We start from the raw sequence: 17245 nt of genomic DNA, 5'->3' as shown, positions 1-17245 counted from the left end.
TGTGTAGCTGAGATCTTCAACGATTTCTTCAATATACTGATTGTATTATTAGTAAATATTTAACGTTTATCGTGTTTTATTGTAATTTAAATAAAAAATATACCCCAAATTAGGAAAACTTTTACCTCTAGAAGCATAAATATATATTTCTGCACATTTCTGTAAAAGCATAGTGATCTTCGAATCCAAATTTAAAGGCACAGTGTTTTATTTTATTGGAAACACAAACCCATTGTTGGAAGAGCGATAATCAATAACAATGCAGTTCTTGGTTCGTCTCATGATCCAAGGTTTTGCTTTAATAGTATAATTGTACCGGAAGTAACGATTTATCGCGCAAAGTTGAGCTCCATGACCCGACTGGTCTTCATTATCGGCTATAAATATACACAACTGTTTACAAGTTCATGCATGGGTAAGTTTCATGTGTCACACATACATTTGTGCTATGTATTATAATCGTGCTTATATTGATAGAGGGTAGCGGCATTTTAGGAACATCTTGATGTGGTATGTTGCCGCTTCTAAGTTCCGATCTAGATGCTGCACAACTTTAACATGAATGCCTCTTTGTCGATTTGTCTAAGATCAACCTCGCCTTGCTTATTTGCAAGGAAGAACCGACATTTAAATAATATGTCGACACAACATTCTTCGCCTTTTCCCATTAAATATAATCTAAGAAAACTTCAATCGGTGTTTCTTTTTAGGCATGCCTTATTTGTGCGTCACACAAAATTTTTTAATCTGACAGTGACACCCACCCGGTTGTGATACCAAGTTTTTTTTTCTTTTCTTTCCTCACTCATTATGTAGGGGTAAAAGGCCAAATTTAAAATTTCATCTCAGGTTAATAAATATGGTATTTTTGAGACAGCCAAAGCATCAGAAAGAACAAATTTGCAAATAAAGTATACTGATTTTTATGGTTATTGCTCATAGCAAGTGCTAACAACTTATTTTATTGCCTGGCAAAAAAAACCCCAAAACAACCAAATTCTCTAAACAGTGATAATTAAGATAAGATAAGATAAGAATTCTTTATTTCAGACTACAAAGTCCATACCTCTAAATTAAAATATAATCATAAAGTAAACACATTGTAAACATAAAAGAACATATATGTATCATACATACAAGTATACAGATACATCTAAAACAAACAGTTGTGCCATGCAGTGTTAATTTTATGTACAGTGTATATATTGAACACAAATCCAGTAATGGAATGGTTTTTTGGGTAATTAATGAAGCAGTCACTAGAGAATATAACCAGACTATTTTTGAGGTATTATTTACAAATGTATGTGGTGTATAAAAGAAAATTGGGGGGGGGGGAAATGTACCTTGGCCAATCCAGAATTTGCAGCTTTAATTACTTAGAATTTACAGTTATGAGTGTATGTCCAATCCAAAGCCAAATTATGTGTAAAGCTTGTTTTTATTCATGTGAAAGTGAAAAGCAAAAGTAACATCAACCTCCTTACTTTAAAAAAAAATATAAAAGGACATTGTAACAAGACAATCTGGGTATTTATCCCTTATAAATGCCTACATGTATGTGAATTTTTTTAAGACTAATTCATCTAAAAATATTATTTATATGACTTAAATTTATATAAAATATTTATTTTTCTCTTATATTCCCTATGAAAAGTTATATACAGTACTGTATAGACTTTTTATTTTTATTTATTTATTTATTTTGCAGTTGCCTTTTTTTATTGCATATTTTTATGTGCTGGCATTTTTTGTCATAACAATATTACTTATTTTTAAACAGTGTAAAATAATGATAAAATCACAGACAAATGATGTTTTATGAAGGGGGTATGGGTGCTACTACAGCCTGATCTGTGAGTAGCCTTAAAAACTTTAAAAGTTTTTTAAAAAAATTATTACAGGGTGGGGGGTCTTATTCTTCAAAAAACCACTCCGGTGGCCTAGTGGTTAGAACGTCTGCCTCGGATGCGGGAGGTCGTGGGTTCGATCCCTGGTCGAGTCATACCAAAGACTTACAAAAATGGTACTTACAGCTAGGGCATAACCGACTTTTGATCCGGAAATCGGATTCCACTGGATAGTATGAACTTCCGATTAATCGGAGTCGGACAAGGCAGGAACGACCGATTCGGATAATAAAAATAATAAAGTTGAATTTCTATAGCACTGTGTCTAACACTGCGTGTCATTCGAGAGTGCGTTAATAAAGTTAAATAAGAAGTCAGAAAAGTCCAATATGGTCAACACAACGGGGTGAAACGATAATACTTGAGTTAGACCGAAAGATTTAAATTTATTAAAATATATAATACAGTCCTACCCGTTTATGTCAACATCCTCAATAATGAAGGCATAATATTGAATACATTGACACATGCTAATGAGGTATTAAAAGAAAATGATTCCGCAAGAGGCCAACTTTATAGGACCAAACAAAAGCCTGTTTTATTTTTATTTGACCGCGACATTAAAGCATGGCGGCAAGATCAACTAATTGTTGAATAAAGTACAGGATGGAACTGGCCGCTTGCTGACATAAATGATTAAGGCGGGAAAATAAAAGCCTGGCGGCAAGATCAACTAATTGTTGAACAAAGAATGGGTCGGAACTGGCAAAAAAATAAAAAATTTCATGGATTCTTTGTGGCTTTGAACTTCGTTGCATTTTGCTATAGTCCTGCCATATCCTTCCCCTTGTGACATCGGTGTGATATGCAAAACGTGTGTAACACGGTTTAAAAAGTTCATTTGAAAAACCTTTTAATTTAGCATTTCCGATTAATTGAATCGTATCCGGAATCGGAAAAATTTCATGCCCAAAATCCGGAATCGGAAATCAGTAGAAAAATGCTAATCGGTTATGCCCTACTAACAGCTGCCTCGCTTGGTGCTCAGCATTAAGAGGTTAGTGTTAGGACTGGTCGGCCCGGTGTCAGGATAATGTGACTGGGTGGGACAACATGTCACATGTCTGCAGCATGATGCCCCAGTGCTAGACATCACTATAAACTGCCACATTGCAGACATCATAGCGATATGACTGAAAAATTGTTAAAGCTACGTTAAAAATCCAAATCACATCACACTTATTCTTCAAACAGAAGATACAAGTTTGTATTACATTTTTTTACTATTACATTAATATCACATCCAAAGGTATCAAGCAGGTTTGATACTATTTTGTAGCAGTAATAATAAAACCAAACTGCTGGTTACTGGTAGCAGTAGCAGTAGCAACGATATTTATATTCATTGAGTATATAGTTGCTACCATAGGAGTCTGACATTTTTCAGTAAAGTATCTTACAATAAATCACCTTATATGTACTATAAATATATGTATATTTATTGTACAGATAAGGTGGTTTTGTGTTGTCACAGATTTTGTTGTACTTTATTGATAAAACATTAGATTCTGTGGTTGCTACCTCTATCAGTTGCTCAAGGAAGAGAACTGACATGCATTTCCGGTTAAATATGACATGGAGGGTATGTTATAATACAGTTGTATTCCCACGAAATGATAATAAGTACAAATATATTTTTGGCACATAAATTTGGAATTTAGATTCATAAATAAAACCTATCCCACGTGAAACCCTCCATGATCCACACATTTTGTGGATTTTTCATGAAAATGTTCTCAGAGCCTTATCAAATTCTTACCAATAACATATGGTTTCCCTTGCGCAGGTTATGACATAAAATTTTCCCATTTTTCATGAAAATATCCAATCAGAGTTAAAAGAATGGGAGTCCTGTAAAGAGGGGCACCCTCTCTGTACAAAAATAGTAAGATGGTGGCACTTGGCCAGACTGAAGCACCCCCTATTTACATTGCTATCACTACAAGATGAACCCTACTTTTGATAAACCCTCAGTCGTGTACCCTTAGGGGAAATACTGCCGGTATGTTGTGGATTATCAGATTTTATTTAAGGAGGATACATTCATTTATTTTGTTAAAAATCTACATGCATAAACTACATATTGTGTTGAAGGCATTGGTAAGTAGGCCTAATTTAATAAATACAATCCTTCTTACCATTTTAACTGTTTTAATTTTTGTGAGAGAAGAGTTAATTTGAAGGTTTGAGACTTTATAAAATGGTCCACCAGTTTTAAGACCATCTTATCTTAAATGACTAAAAGGCCATACTGATTAACAACAAGCATTATTTTTTAGTATTTATACAAGTAAACTAATAGTACACACCAGTCTCCTAGATATAAAAGCTGCTATGAAATAAAACATTTAAATTGACGAGTTTTTGAAATCAGTTTTAAAGGGCACTGCCATTTTGTCATTACTAGTTCTGATCAGGGGAACCAACTCTGTATGTGACCAGGTTTTTACAAGCCACAATTTCTCATGGATATATTAATTTTTTTCACATAATAATGTGATAACAATTCCTGTAATGTTATGGAATAAAATACTTCAGTTTAGTAAATCTAGAAGTGACTTTTATCTGGTATGTCTATTACTTTGATTACACTAAGAGTTCTGATGAGGGAAAACTATTCTTTATTATATCACGGGTTTTGAAACTTAGCCACATCTCATGTTTATTTTCTTAAATGAGGTCTTTTTTTTTTTTATTGAGTTCATAACAATTAAGAGTGATTCCTAAACAGTTAAAATGAGTAAATTGGGTTGAATGTGATAAATATTGATGATAAATCAATAAATTTTCAAATTTATTTAAGCTGTTTTTACCTTCAGTTCATGGTCATTCGTCATGTAAGAAGCATATACAAATGTCCAAATGTCTTATGATTATTCATCTACCATATTTTGAAAAAGTAATTATTAATTTCAGTGTACAATTTTTTAAATGTAAAATAACTAAGTATCATTTTGCTGTTCTGACTATATGAAAATAAAAGAAGTGTACCTGAACAAATTCAATGGAACACATGCAACTCGACAACCTAACAGTACAAACATACAAAGTAAACATATATTTTCTGTCTCATTCTGCTCTCAACTCAAAAATCTAATTAAAATTAAAATTAAAGTACTCAAAATATTTTTGTTGTTATTACATATATTTGCAAACGAGAGAGAGAGAGAGAGAGAGAGGATTATGACTCAGTGTGAAAGCTTGTCTGCATTTAGAGCATATGTAGCTGTTATGTTGTGTAATGTTGGCAAAATGATAGTCCTACATTTAAGACATATCATATGTTATCTTTTTTAGTGCACACAAAAGTCAAAACATAAATATTAGCATTGAGGTCTTACAAGTAGGACTAGCAAAATGATTAAGATGGTTTGAACATGTATTAGTTAAGGGTATTATTTATTGGTAAATTGTACACAATGATACGAGTACACATTGTCAAGAAATTAAAACAATGTGAATTTTTACAGCAGCAATAATCTCAATATCAAATTGCAATAAAAAGTAAAGAATTTGAAATCACGTTTTAGTTAATGCTCTTGAGCACGTGCGAGCTTGTGTGTGTATGTGTGTATACACATGATAGAGAGAGATGAAAAAAAAATTGGCCATGTACAAGACCATATTTATTTAGGGTGGTTTTTATTTGAAGCTTTTGCAAAGAGAAAAAAGACTGTATTTTGAGTTACCTGATGATTGTGATAATCCTCATGTATTACAACCCTACTATATTCCATTATCAATAAACACCGCTAAATCATTCTTGTTTTAATTACGATGTACATCGTAACAACGTCCACATGGCTATGCAGTGTTATTTACACAGTAATTAAACATGCTTAGCACTTTTGGTTATTCCAGTTAAAACCAGAATGAGGGCAAGATTGACAGAATATGTCAAATCATCGAGGCTACCGGTAGGGAAATGAGGCTTTAGGGAAAAACAAATCTCTCAATGTGCTGTTGAAGCCCTTGTCCATATAGAGTTTGTCATAAGGACAAATGATAGATTTACAATAAGATCTAAATATTACCAAGTAAAAACAGAACAAACACTTAAAAGATAGTATATTTATATATACAAATCAATTTAACGAAAGATAGTATATGTATATATGTGAATCAATTGAACAGAGTCTGTGACTTTCAAATTTACGATAGAATATGACAATGTTACATTTGTATAACTATAATAAACCATAAGACTAGTTGACCAAGGGTCTGTGGTGTTCACATTAGCATGTACTGAAATGTAATTTTTGTTGTATTAGAAAACATCAAAGGGCTTCCGAACTAATTTTGAAATGCATGTGGTTTTTTGTTACGGTGACAGACTTTATAAGGAAAAGTCATTAACAATAATATTTAAAGGTATGGTCTGTGAAGGCCTTTGTCTATTTGGTAATAAATACCAGTAGATATGAGAATTCCCAGTGGAATGGTTAAAGCAGTCAGGTAACATAATTTAAACAGTTTGGAGTTACTTCACCTTCAGCATCACTTGATAATTGGGTTGACTTCCTTTATACTGTTTATTTCTCTGTTCAAAGTGTTTGTTATGCATCACTTGTTTTTCTTTTGTATTTGTGTATGTGTACATGTTATATCCATGAAGTATCTGTTTCTAATGGTATAACCCGCAATGCTGTATTATTAAAGATATACTTCTTGAAAACTTTGGTTTTGACACACTTAATCATTTACTGTATTCTTTTAAATTTCAGAAATATACTACTTTTATGATAATACCTCTCATTTCATTTAAAACATTAATTATTTCAGTAAAGCATTCATAGAAAATGACAATGATAAGTACTCTTGTTCTCATCTTTGCATGCATTCAACCAGACAACCCCTTGTTGTAAAGTTTGTGTATTACATCACTTTGTTATATGCACTTCGCAGGAGTCTGATTCTGCCAGTGACATCTTTGTACATATGCTGGACAGTTTTATAATATATAATTGTATTCTGTTGGAGACAATTCAATGAATAAGAATCCTTGTGCCACACTGTTATATGCATGTTTACTAGGGGTGAAATGATATACTTCTGCTGTGTATCAATATGATTGACGATACACAGCCTGCAATACAACACATATCGATGCACATGAACTTGATGGTCTTTCCATCTTTGGAAGGTAGATGGTGCCCATTCATGTATGTTGATATTCTTGGTTGTATTTCCATTATACACACTACAGATAGGCATGTAGTTATCATATATTTATATTCAATTCTCGTTGATAAAAAGATATCAACAATACTTTCAAACATGCTACATGTATATGATGGTTGCAGTGAGTTTTATCCAACACTTTAGGCCATATGATGATGGCTCCATTTAACTCTCTCTTTTTTGTACAACATGTCAGTTTGAAAACATATTATTACCAATTTTTTGTCTTGGTTACACTTGGAAAACATTATGATGATATGTTCAAAACAGAAGAAAAAATGCAATTTCCTCGTGCAAAGAAAATCTCACCCAGAACAGACTCGGGGACGGGAATAAGGTTGAATACCAACAAAATCTATCACATTTTATTTCATGCAAAATACTGCTACAGCTACAGGTACTTGTATTTGTTAGTGAAGAAGGAAAACTATTGACTGCAACCAGACCTATTCTTTGATTTTCTTTTAACTTTCACAAAGTGATAAACATAAGCATCTTGAAATCTGTCAGTCTATGCTACTTTCATTTATTCCATCAGCCCATTAGTTCCCATATACAGTTTGAGGAGAGATGATGACAGGAGTTTATTTTAAGTGCTACTTCCCCCTTTATCAAAGAAAAAGGAGGAAAGGAAGAAATGGTCATAGGTCAATATTTACCTTAACTTCAATATTTGTCTCTCTTTCTTCCTCAGGGTTCCTACAGTCTTTGAAGGTCTTTGACAGTTTGGGAAAAATGAGGTAGCATTTTCAAGCCCTTGAAAGTTTGGAAAAATCCATCAGATTACCCTGAGGTCTTTAAAAGTCATTGAAAATTGAAATAAACCCAAACATTTCTATTTCTTTCAATAATCACAAATAAAAAATTGTCAGAGGTTGTTAGATTCGGATGTAGTTGAGTTTTCCTGGTTTCTTTCTTTTAATGACCCATTCAGTTTCATTGCCGGTGCAATAACAAACGGCATTTGTTTGGCCATCCAAAGTTGGCCTTGGCAGTGACTTCAATAACATGTACTCTTCATCAAAGCAAGTTTCAGTAAAATAGAAAATCTATATTTGTGGTCTTTGAAAGCTTGGAAAACAACTTTGAATTTATCATTCAGAATTCTGTATGAACCCTGTTCCTGCTTCACTTTCTTATAGCTGTACTGAAATCAACATCTTTGACACATGTCACCTCTAGTTGTATAAGCATTAAGCTTTTAATTAATTCTGAGCATGCTTCTCGTGGGTCGGTGGTTCTTTCCCGGGTTTTCCCGGGTTCTTCCTCCACCATTAATACTGGCCACCATGCATAGCCAATCGCGTGCTGAAAAATGGCGTTAAACCCAACAACAACAACAACAACAACAATTCTGAGCATACTCTGCTCCTTTTCTTTGTATCAATATTGTTCTGTGCTTGTTTATGAAGGGGCATATACATAGCTAGTTTTGTCAGCTTGAATATGTTGGGAAACTGATATTTGTGACTGTTATCTACAATTTTAAAGCAATGATAGATATTATCTTTTGGATACATCTGCTCCAAAATAGGATTTTTCAAAAACATAAACTTCCTTTGTTAAATCAGTAGTTTACTAACTACTTTGCTAAATTTCTTATCTGTTCCAAAATGCTGTATACAGGTATTTAGCCCATTATTGCTAGTGCAGACAGAGGTATTATAATAAATATCTTTGCTTCTTAATTGCATCTTATAACCCCTATTTTATTCAGTTTATTTTAACCCTGATACGGATACATGTATATTGTTTTGAAACATGATCCGCAGGGCAAATTTGATCAAATAAAAAAATGAAATTTGTATTATACTTTTAAATTGTCTGTATTTTATTTAGGCTCAGCATTCTGTCCTATGTACATTTAATATCGAAATACCACTAAAAGATCATTCCATCTATTTTTTTTGTCCATCCAGCATGTACGTCTGACTCGTATTTAACACCATTTCATGCTCAAAATCACTCACTGGTGTCTCCATTAACACATTCCCAGCTCCAATAATCTGATATACTTCATAACTAAAAACATTATTGTCATCATCACTATCATCAGCAATTATTTGCTGAATGAAATTGTAATGAACCACGCTGGGGAATCAGACATTTTGGGTTTTCTAGGTAGTCTGTATTTTAAGCACATTTGTAAAACTTTCTTCATGAATAGTTCAAGTTTTAGTTAGTTTTGCCCGTCACCCCTGCCAGGGTATAGGCCGCCCACAAAAGATCGCCAGAGGCTTCTGTCCTGTGCCATCCCTTCAAGCTGACTCCAGGTGTGACCCATCTTAGGTGTTTCGTGGTATGAATAGTTCAAACTATGTCATAATTTCTATTTCTGGGCACGTTGTTCAAATCAAATTTAGTTTCACAACCATTCATGTCGTGCTTGAAGAATACCATTGTGGAACAGTTGCTACATGAAAAACAGATGTCTCTACAAGAATGTTTAAATAAAAATTTATACTTCGTTGAGCACATTTTCATCTGTGGGACTTTGAACGAATTTGCAGCAATTTTTCGTGTTCCACTGTTCTCCAAGCATGCAAATTCATACAAATTATGCACCATTCATGCAATGGCACACCCTGACACCATCTCCACTTAAATACTGGACATATCTAATGACTTTCCCATGAAGTCTCTTTGTTGCTCTGCCAGTACTTCCTGTTTGTCTTGCAGAGAATAAGCTACATTGAGTTTTGATAGGTGGTTATGGTTTAATCTGGAGCGGAACAAGCAATAAACACAAAAAAGAAATCAGTGTAACATTTTTCAATGTGAAACACACTGGTAGCGTAGCTTTCAAAACGACCAAAGGAGTCAATATACTATTGAAAGTACAAACTTCACATGAAAGTAGTTATTAAATGATGAGTAAAGTACTTCATTATACCAATGGAATATGTTTGGAATGTAAAGTATATGCTGAACATACTTCTGGATTAATGTCATGTTTGCTAAGTCCAAGTATTAAGACACGTATAATTGCTGCGGCCATATTTATGATGTCTAAACATTGCCTTGGGCTAGAGTTAATCTCAAAAGCAAGATTACCGTAACCCACCAGAGAGCGGAATCTTGAATCAACACAGGTGATAGATCGTGCCAACTGGGCAAAGGCTTGCCTTATCACACCTACATGTTAAAGGTTTATTCAGAGACCAGAGGAAACCCACAGGGTGAATGGGGCGTGTTCTCACCCATCCTCACATGGACAGACAGCGAGAAGGACATTGCTTGATTGGATCAGTTTGCAATGATATCCAGTGGGAATTGAGAAAGAGGGTGTGATTACAATTTAGCTCTGAATTATAACTCTAAGCAAAAGGTCAGTAGTTCTCCTGGGAAGATTGCTGAACAAATAGGATTACTCCAAGGAAGCCACTTGTAATTTGGCAGTAAAACTTGGCAACAAATTCTAAGGAAGGACAAAGTTTTGAAAAGGTCAGTGAGTTATTTGCTCGATTTTTTTAGAATATTATGGCATAGTAATTGTAATCATTTGTAGTATGTATATTTAATTACTAGCATTGTTTAATCTGTAGAATTACCTTTGTAATGTTTCATTTACATGCGTATTTGAGAAATGGGCTTGAGTATTATGTAGAGAATTATGTAGGTTGTTAGCTCGTGGTCAGAATTAATTTTGTAATTTGATATTAAGTTAGTTCGTAGTAAACCAGTACATTTATTAATGCATTATGTTAGAATTTACACAAGCTTGAATTGTGAGTTTGGAAAATGGTTGAAGTATGTACGATTAGTTACCATAGATGTATGGATATATCAGAGCATGGATATTTGTGTACTTTGTATGAGTTGTAATGTAAAGAAGTGCATCTGATTGTTGTGATATTGTTTAGTATAATGGGACTAGGAATATGTACTCATGTGACACAATTTATTGATGTATGTATGAGATATACAGTAATTGATACCGTGCTTTTATTACGATGTTAATTTACTATACCAGAAAGTATTAGTATTTCAATGTGAATGAATACATGGCCGAAGAAATTTAATAGCGGTTATCTGATGGGTGTAGTGTGAGATGAGAGGGGCTAATGGAAAATATTGTACCATCCTTGTGTTTTCACAGGAAGCTTTTTAGGGGGCAGAACTTCTGGTTCAGTTGAACCCTGAGTCTCTAAGAGGTGTGAGATGGAAGTGAGAGTAGCAGAGCAATCAGAGTCGACCAAAGTCTAGTTGGTGGAGAGAAGGTGTACAGAAGGTGGAGGAGGAGAAAGTGGAGAAGGGGTATAGAGAAGTTAAGGAGGAGATGGAATTTGGAGAAAGTTGGGAGGAAGAGGAGAAGGAATTGGGAGGAATAGGAGAGAAGAATACACAGATGAGTAAAATACAAGGACAGGTGGAAATCTATCTCACACTACTAATCATGTGATGCAGTAGGCTATTATAGGGTCAAGCAGGAGAGTACTTGGGAAATTTGAATCATTTGACTATTGTTATTAAATTGTTATTCATTGAATTTCACTTTTTTTTATATTCAATAATTTAACTCGGCATTGCTGACTGGGGGCTCTGAGCTTTACATCTATCTTTCACTAATTTAACTTTAACTAAAATTAAGCCTGGGTGGGACTTCTAGAATAATTTAAATAGAATATTGGGAGCACCCCACCCCAACTATAACTCTCACAGTTAAGATAATTAGCATGAAATGAAGGTGGGGGCAGATTATGAACCATGTCACTTTGTGTCAACTTGTAGATGGCAAGTGGGTATCCTCAAATAATCTTTTTCATTTTTACTAATGAACACAAGTGCATGTGACTGCAAATGCTGTTTCAGATGGATTATAATTTTACAGAATAACAAGGCAACTAATAATAATTATTCATGACTGGTGAAGACTAAAATAACATGCATACGGTCATTATCGTTTTGTAGCGATTCTCCATCTCTTGTATTGATATGTGTATTGCTTCAGCAGAAGTATTGATGCATCAAAAAGTATTGATAAAAATGCACATACAACACTGAACTTTTCTCTGGAGACCCCCCCCCCAAAAAAAAATATAAACAGCAATACACAACTTGATAAAAAAAAAAGAAACATTAATACGGTAAAACCTGCTATGAGAGACCACCCCATCTGCCAACAAAAAGCAGTCTCTCAAGATAGGTGGTCTCTCATAGCAGGTTTGTACAAAAAGACCAGTTTCCAAGGTCCAGTTTCATAACAATTTAAAGAAAAATAACCACCATCACTGTACCGGTACATATATTCTATTCTTTATTAATAATTCTTGCTAAAATATTGTATGCATTCATCTAAAAACAAAATTTTATAGCAATAAAGATATACTTCTATCATTAAACATGAAATCACATTTGCATTTGAAGATCACATATATTAGCATATAAAATTGTTTCTGATTTACTCCTCCTTTATAACAATCAAAATTTATTTTACCGCCGTTTAAACTGTTTTTTGTGAGTGGTCTGCTCTTGCTCACTTCTTTCAGTTAAAATAATTATTTTCTCCAGCCTTAAAATTTTTCTCTTTTTAGTTGGAGGTTTGTCCATTGTTATTAAGGTTCTAGGTGTTAACATTATTAGTGCTTAGTTGTAATATAATAATAATAATAATAATAATGAGGACTTTGTATAGCGCCTAATCTTTAGAAGCTCTAAGTGCTTTACAACTTTAGACAACACCTATAAGATAAGAAACATAATAATATTATTACAAAAACAAACACCATGAAATTAGAAAAATATTAAAAAAATAAAAAACATGCTGAGAATATTTCAGGTAGGACACATTACTAGGTCTTTAAGTTTGTTCTTTCTGTCAAAATAAGTGAGTTTTGAGAGCCCTCTTGAATGTGATCACTGTGTCTTTGTGTCTAAGTTCAGTGGGCAATTCATTCCACGTTGCTGGGCCCTGGTATGCAAAAGAACGCTGTCCATATGACTTTGTTTTCATACTTGGAATAATGAGTATATGATTGTCAGAAGAGGAGTGTAAGTATCTTGCTGTTGTGTACACATGAGTGAGGTCAGATAGGTATGTTGGACTAAATGTAAAGAAGTTTTGACTGGGCTGCGGAAAATATGAAAACTCTATACATGTGCATTACATATCTCACTAGTAATGAAATAAAAAGAAACAGTTATCTCATCCAGAAACAGAACAATTTACTCAGAGACAAAAGTGAATGGATTCATTCAAAGAATCCATACAGGGACCAGCTCAATAAATAAAGCGTGTAACCCAGTCGCACCAACTTGAATAGACGACATCTTTAATTGGGATGTAATCACTTAACATCGGGGGAAAAACAAATGTTGTTTTTTATCAGAACAATCGTTACTAATCAAGTGGTCGTTGTAGCAGTTGATTACATATAGGTCAGTGGTGTCTATGTTCTCGCGCTACAGTCGTTCGTCAGCATGCTGGGTCCTACTTAAACTTATGATCTACGATAAGGCTGGGAAGCATGCTAAATGTGGGAATGATTATTCTGGTTCCCTGCTTCATATACTCTCCGCATTGCTCTCCCCCATACGAGTAATCACCATGTACTTTAGTCTGGTTTACAACAAAAACTATTAGACCCTATAATCATACCTACAAAAGTTTTGATAACAGTAGCCAGCCTATTTTTTTAAATATTTTTTTTTAAGAATGGTATGAGCGGTCATTTTTACAGAGATTAAATAAGGGCCATTCGATTATATCCTTGTTTTTGCGATGTGGTTGTACATAGCAGTGTCGACATGCACATTTTGCCAAGACATAACGGTCACTGGTTGCATTCAGCAGGTGGTCGCTCATGATACAGCATTTATATAATAAAATCGATCCATGGATTACGATTGTGGTCAGAAATGGCAGGTGGTTGCTCATAGCAGAGGTTGCTTATAACAGTTTTTACTGCATTACTAAGCTTAATTTATAAATGAACATAATAAACAGAAACTTTTATAACAACATACTCCAGCTAGATACATTGTGTATCAACAGGACAAAAATTGACAACCAAGTGGACAGTTTGAAAATGTATACTTTAAGTTCTAATTTATTAATCAGATTAAAATTAAAATGTAGTTATATTTTTAACTTCTTTCGTTTCCTTTGTGATTCTTTTCCAAGTTAGTGACCCTAATATTGAAAACTTCTTAAGGAGGTCTTTAATTGGCTTTGAAAATAACAAGATGTTAGCTGAAATGATATTAAATTGGGGGCATTGCCATGAAATAGTTCCTTGATATATAATGAGGCCATATTATTTAAATATTGTGCATACAGTTTTAGCTTTTCTCAGATATATTATTTCACTTACTGTTAACATTTTAATATAATTTTTCTTGCTTTTGGGATTATGAAGCAGTGTCTAGATTATCTACAAACTCTGTTTTTGCAAGCAGAATAATTTGCAAATATTCTTGTCAAAAGTGTTTTCACAGTTAACATAAAGTAGTCGAGGTAACTCATGTTTACTTGATAGATACAGCCTTATCCTGCTACATAACCACAGACGTGAACTGATTTTATTACATGGCTTGAATATGTTCATTCCATTGCAACTTGTGTCAACTATCACCCCCAAGATTTTGTCATGGCTCATTGCAACTTGTGTCAACTATCACCCCCAAGATTTTGTCATGGCTAACATTTGCAAACAAATTTCATTCAACTTAAGATTCATGTTGTTATTTTCAAAGTTTGCTTTCTTCTACTCGCTAGTAATCAATGATATTTTAGCCTTGTCTTTGTCTACTTTCATGCCATTTTCCTTACACGAGGAATCTATTCTAAATTAGGCTATCTGAAGGGACACTTAAAAGTCTGATTTAGCTGTTGAAATCAGTGTTGTTACCTTGATATAGGTCAGTAGATGAAATACAGTTGCCCATTGGAAGATCATTTTTGGAAAAGAGAAAGAGGAGTGGGTCTAGGATTGGTCTCCACATGTAACTAATTATTCTTTAGAAAAGCTGCCATTTATTTTGACACATAATTTTCTCTGTGTTAGTTAGGATATATACAAGTTGGTCTTGGAATTGTCATGTTGAAAAATAGTCATTTTACTGATAAAAATACCATGATCAGCAAGGTCAAAATGTTTTCTAAACAGATCCTATTAATTTCTCTTGATCTAAGGCAGGAATCCATCTGTCATGGAAAGCAAGGCTGTTTTACTAGAGTGGTGTTCTGATTGGTTATGGAGAATTATATTTCTGACAGATTTTGCTCAAACTAGTTAAATACTCTATATAATCATGATGTTGGATGATTTTGATTATGAGCAAATTCTACTGAGATTAATTATGCACTCTTGTATTTGATTGGCTGATCTTGTTACCAGTTGGGAAATAGAGTTTGCTCTGCCTTATGTTTATAATTGTCAAGATCTTGGATGGCTTTCATTTAAAGCAAGAGTGTGTGTGTGTGTGTATATATATATATATATATATATATATATATATATATATATAATGCTTTTATATTTTAAAAAGAACTTTTGTCAAGATATAGGTAAAATCAAGATATAAAGTAAGTTTGGGAGATAGTTTACTTAGGATCTTGGTTATTTTATGTAAGCCAGCTATTTGATATCAGGACCATTTGGGCAGTGTTGGATTTCTGTATAATTGTAAGCTCTGATGTTATAATGGTCATGTCATCTGATGTACATGATGTACCATGCACATATGAAAACCACCAAAACATCCAGATCAGTTTCAAGGATCTTTTGTGTTGTTGGCCGCCCTTATTGACGTAACTGCTATATTGTATTATGTCACAAAAAAACATGATTGCATTCTCCCATCAGCTAAATCAGATATGCATGTTACACTTTTCTTACACTTCATTGCCCTGAATTAGAACATTTAACTCATCCAGATTAATGGCAAGTTTATAAGAAATGACAATATATCTTTAAAATTGGATTGTACTTCATAAATAAAATGCAAAATGTCATTGATTGGATTTGTAAAGTTAGAAGCAATGCAGCAGTATGTGTTTGGTCAAGTTTGTGGAAGGCCAGGATGCCAAATGTCACAGATTCAAACCCTAGCTAAGTCATACCAAAGACATATAAAAATGGTACTAGCAGCTGCCTCACTTGATGCTCAGCATTAAGAGGTTAGTGTTAGGACTGGTTGGCTCGGTGTTAGGATAATGTGACTGGGTGGGACTATATGCTACATCTCTGCGGCATGATGCCCCAGTGCTAGACATCAGTATAAACTGTCACACTGCAGACATCATAGTGATATGACTGAACAATTGTTAAAGCTATGTTAAAAATCCAAAACATACACACACCACAGGGAATGAATATCAGGATCTCAAGGGTTCAATCACCCCCAGGTCAAACATTTTACCCACTTCCTCACTGATAGTCTCAGACGCATGAAATATTCCTTTGGTGCCCAGCACAGGTACGAGTGAGTTCTTGTGCACCCAAACTTTAAAGTTTGAAGCAGAACATAAGGATATTTTTGTTTCCCCCCTTTTCTGACACCTCTCTTGGACTATAAGCTGAAATTCACTTGAAATGATCCACAAACAACAGCTTCTAATGGAAGTCAGGTTCATCTGAAGTTAGAGAGTTTTCCCTCTGTCATCACCTGACACCACAAATTGTGTCCATTCATTCTGGAGTTACAGAGATTTCCCTCAGGGATCAATTACACCTGAAAATTGTATGTCAGTGCTGTTTCAAGATCAGTTTCAGAACCTGGCATTCTTAACTGCTCTTCCATACATGCTGTTTCCACTGTATTCCCATTGGCCTGTTTGAGCTTCTTTCTCCCAGCACCAAGTTCATTGCCCCCTCTTTTTGAAGGTACCTCCAGTTTTCAATTTGTGATATGTGTAAATGTAGTTTAATGATAATAGACATTTTTTTTTATGTTGAATAAGTTCTATATAACAATAACGTAATCTCTGACCTTCTCCTGCAATGATGACATTTAAGTATGTTCTAATATTCTCACCCGACCAACATAATTTGGAAGTTTGTGGTTATTGTTACTTTTCTTACACAAACATTTGTCTTTGGTTGTTTATTTGTAATTAAAAGTTGAGATAATAATTTACAATTCAGTATTTTTCTTGAATCACAATATTGTAGCTAGATATTTATTGCGTTGTAAATCCCTGTTAGAAATAT

General features: G+C 33.9%; 1 protein-coding gene across 3 annotated transcripts in view; it reads left to right on the top strand.

Annotated features, from left to right (window-relative positions):
- Positions 1–336: 336 nt before the first annotated feature.
- The window catches only part of LOC149804363 (alpha-(1,6)-fucosyltransferase-like), a 156829-nt gene continuing 139920 nt past the window's right edge, over positions 337–17245 (top strand). For 2 of the 3 annotated variants that reach the window (XM_089939453.1, XM_089939425.1), the window contains exon 1: positions 337–415. The gene's annotated coding sequence lies outside the window, so the exon portion shown is untranslated. The remainder of the gene's footprint in view (positions 416–17245) is intronic. The other variant, XM_089939435.1, reaches the window with a different exon arrangement.

Source organism: Sinohyriopsis cumingii, chromosome 2 (assembly GCF_028554795.1).
Source record: "Sinohyriopsis cumingii isolate HCF-2022 chromosome 2, ASM2855479v2, whole genome shotgun sequence".
Classification (NCBI taxonomy): Eukaryota; Metazoa; Mollusca; class Bivalvia; order Unionida; family Unionidae; genus Sinohyriopsis; species Sinohyriopsis cumingii.
The sequence above is the reverse complement of the archived record's forward strand: the minus strand, read 5'-3'. Positions and strand labels throughout refer to the sequence as shown.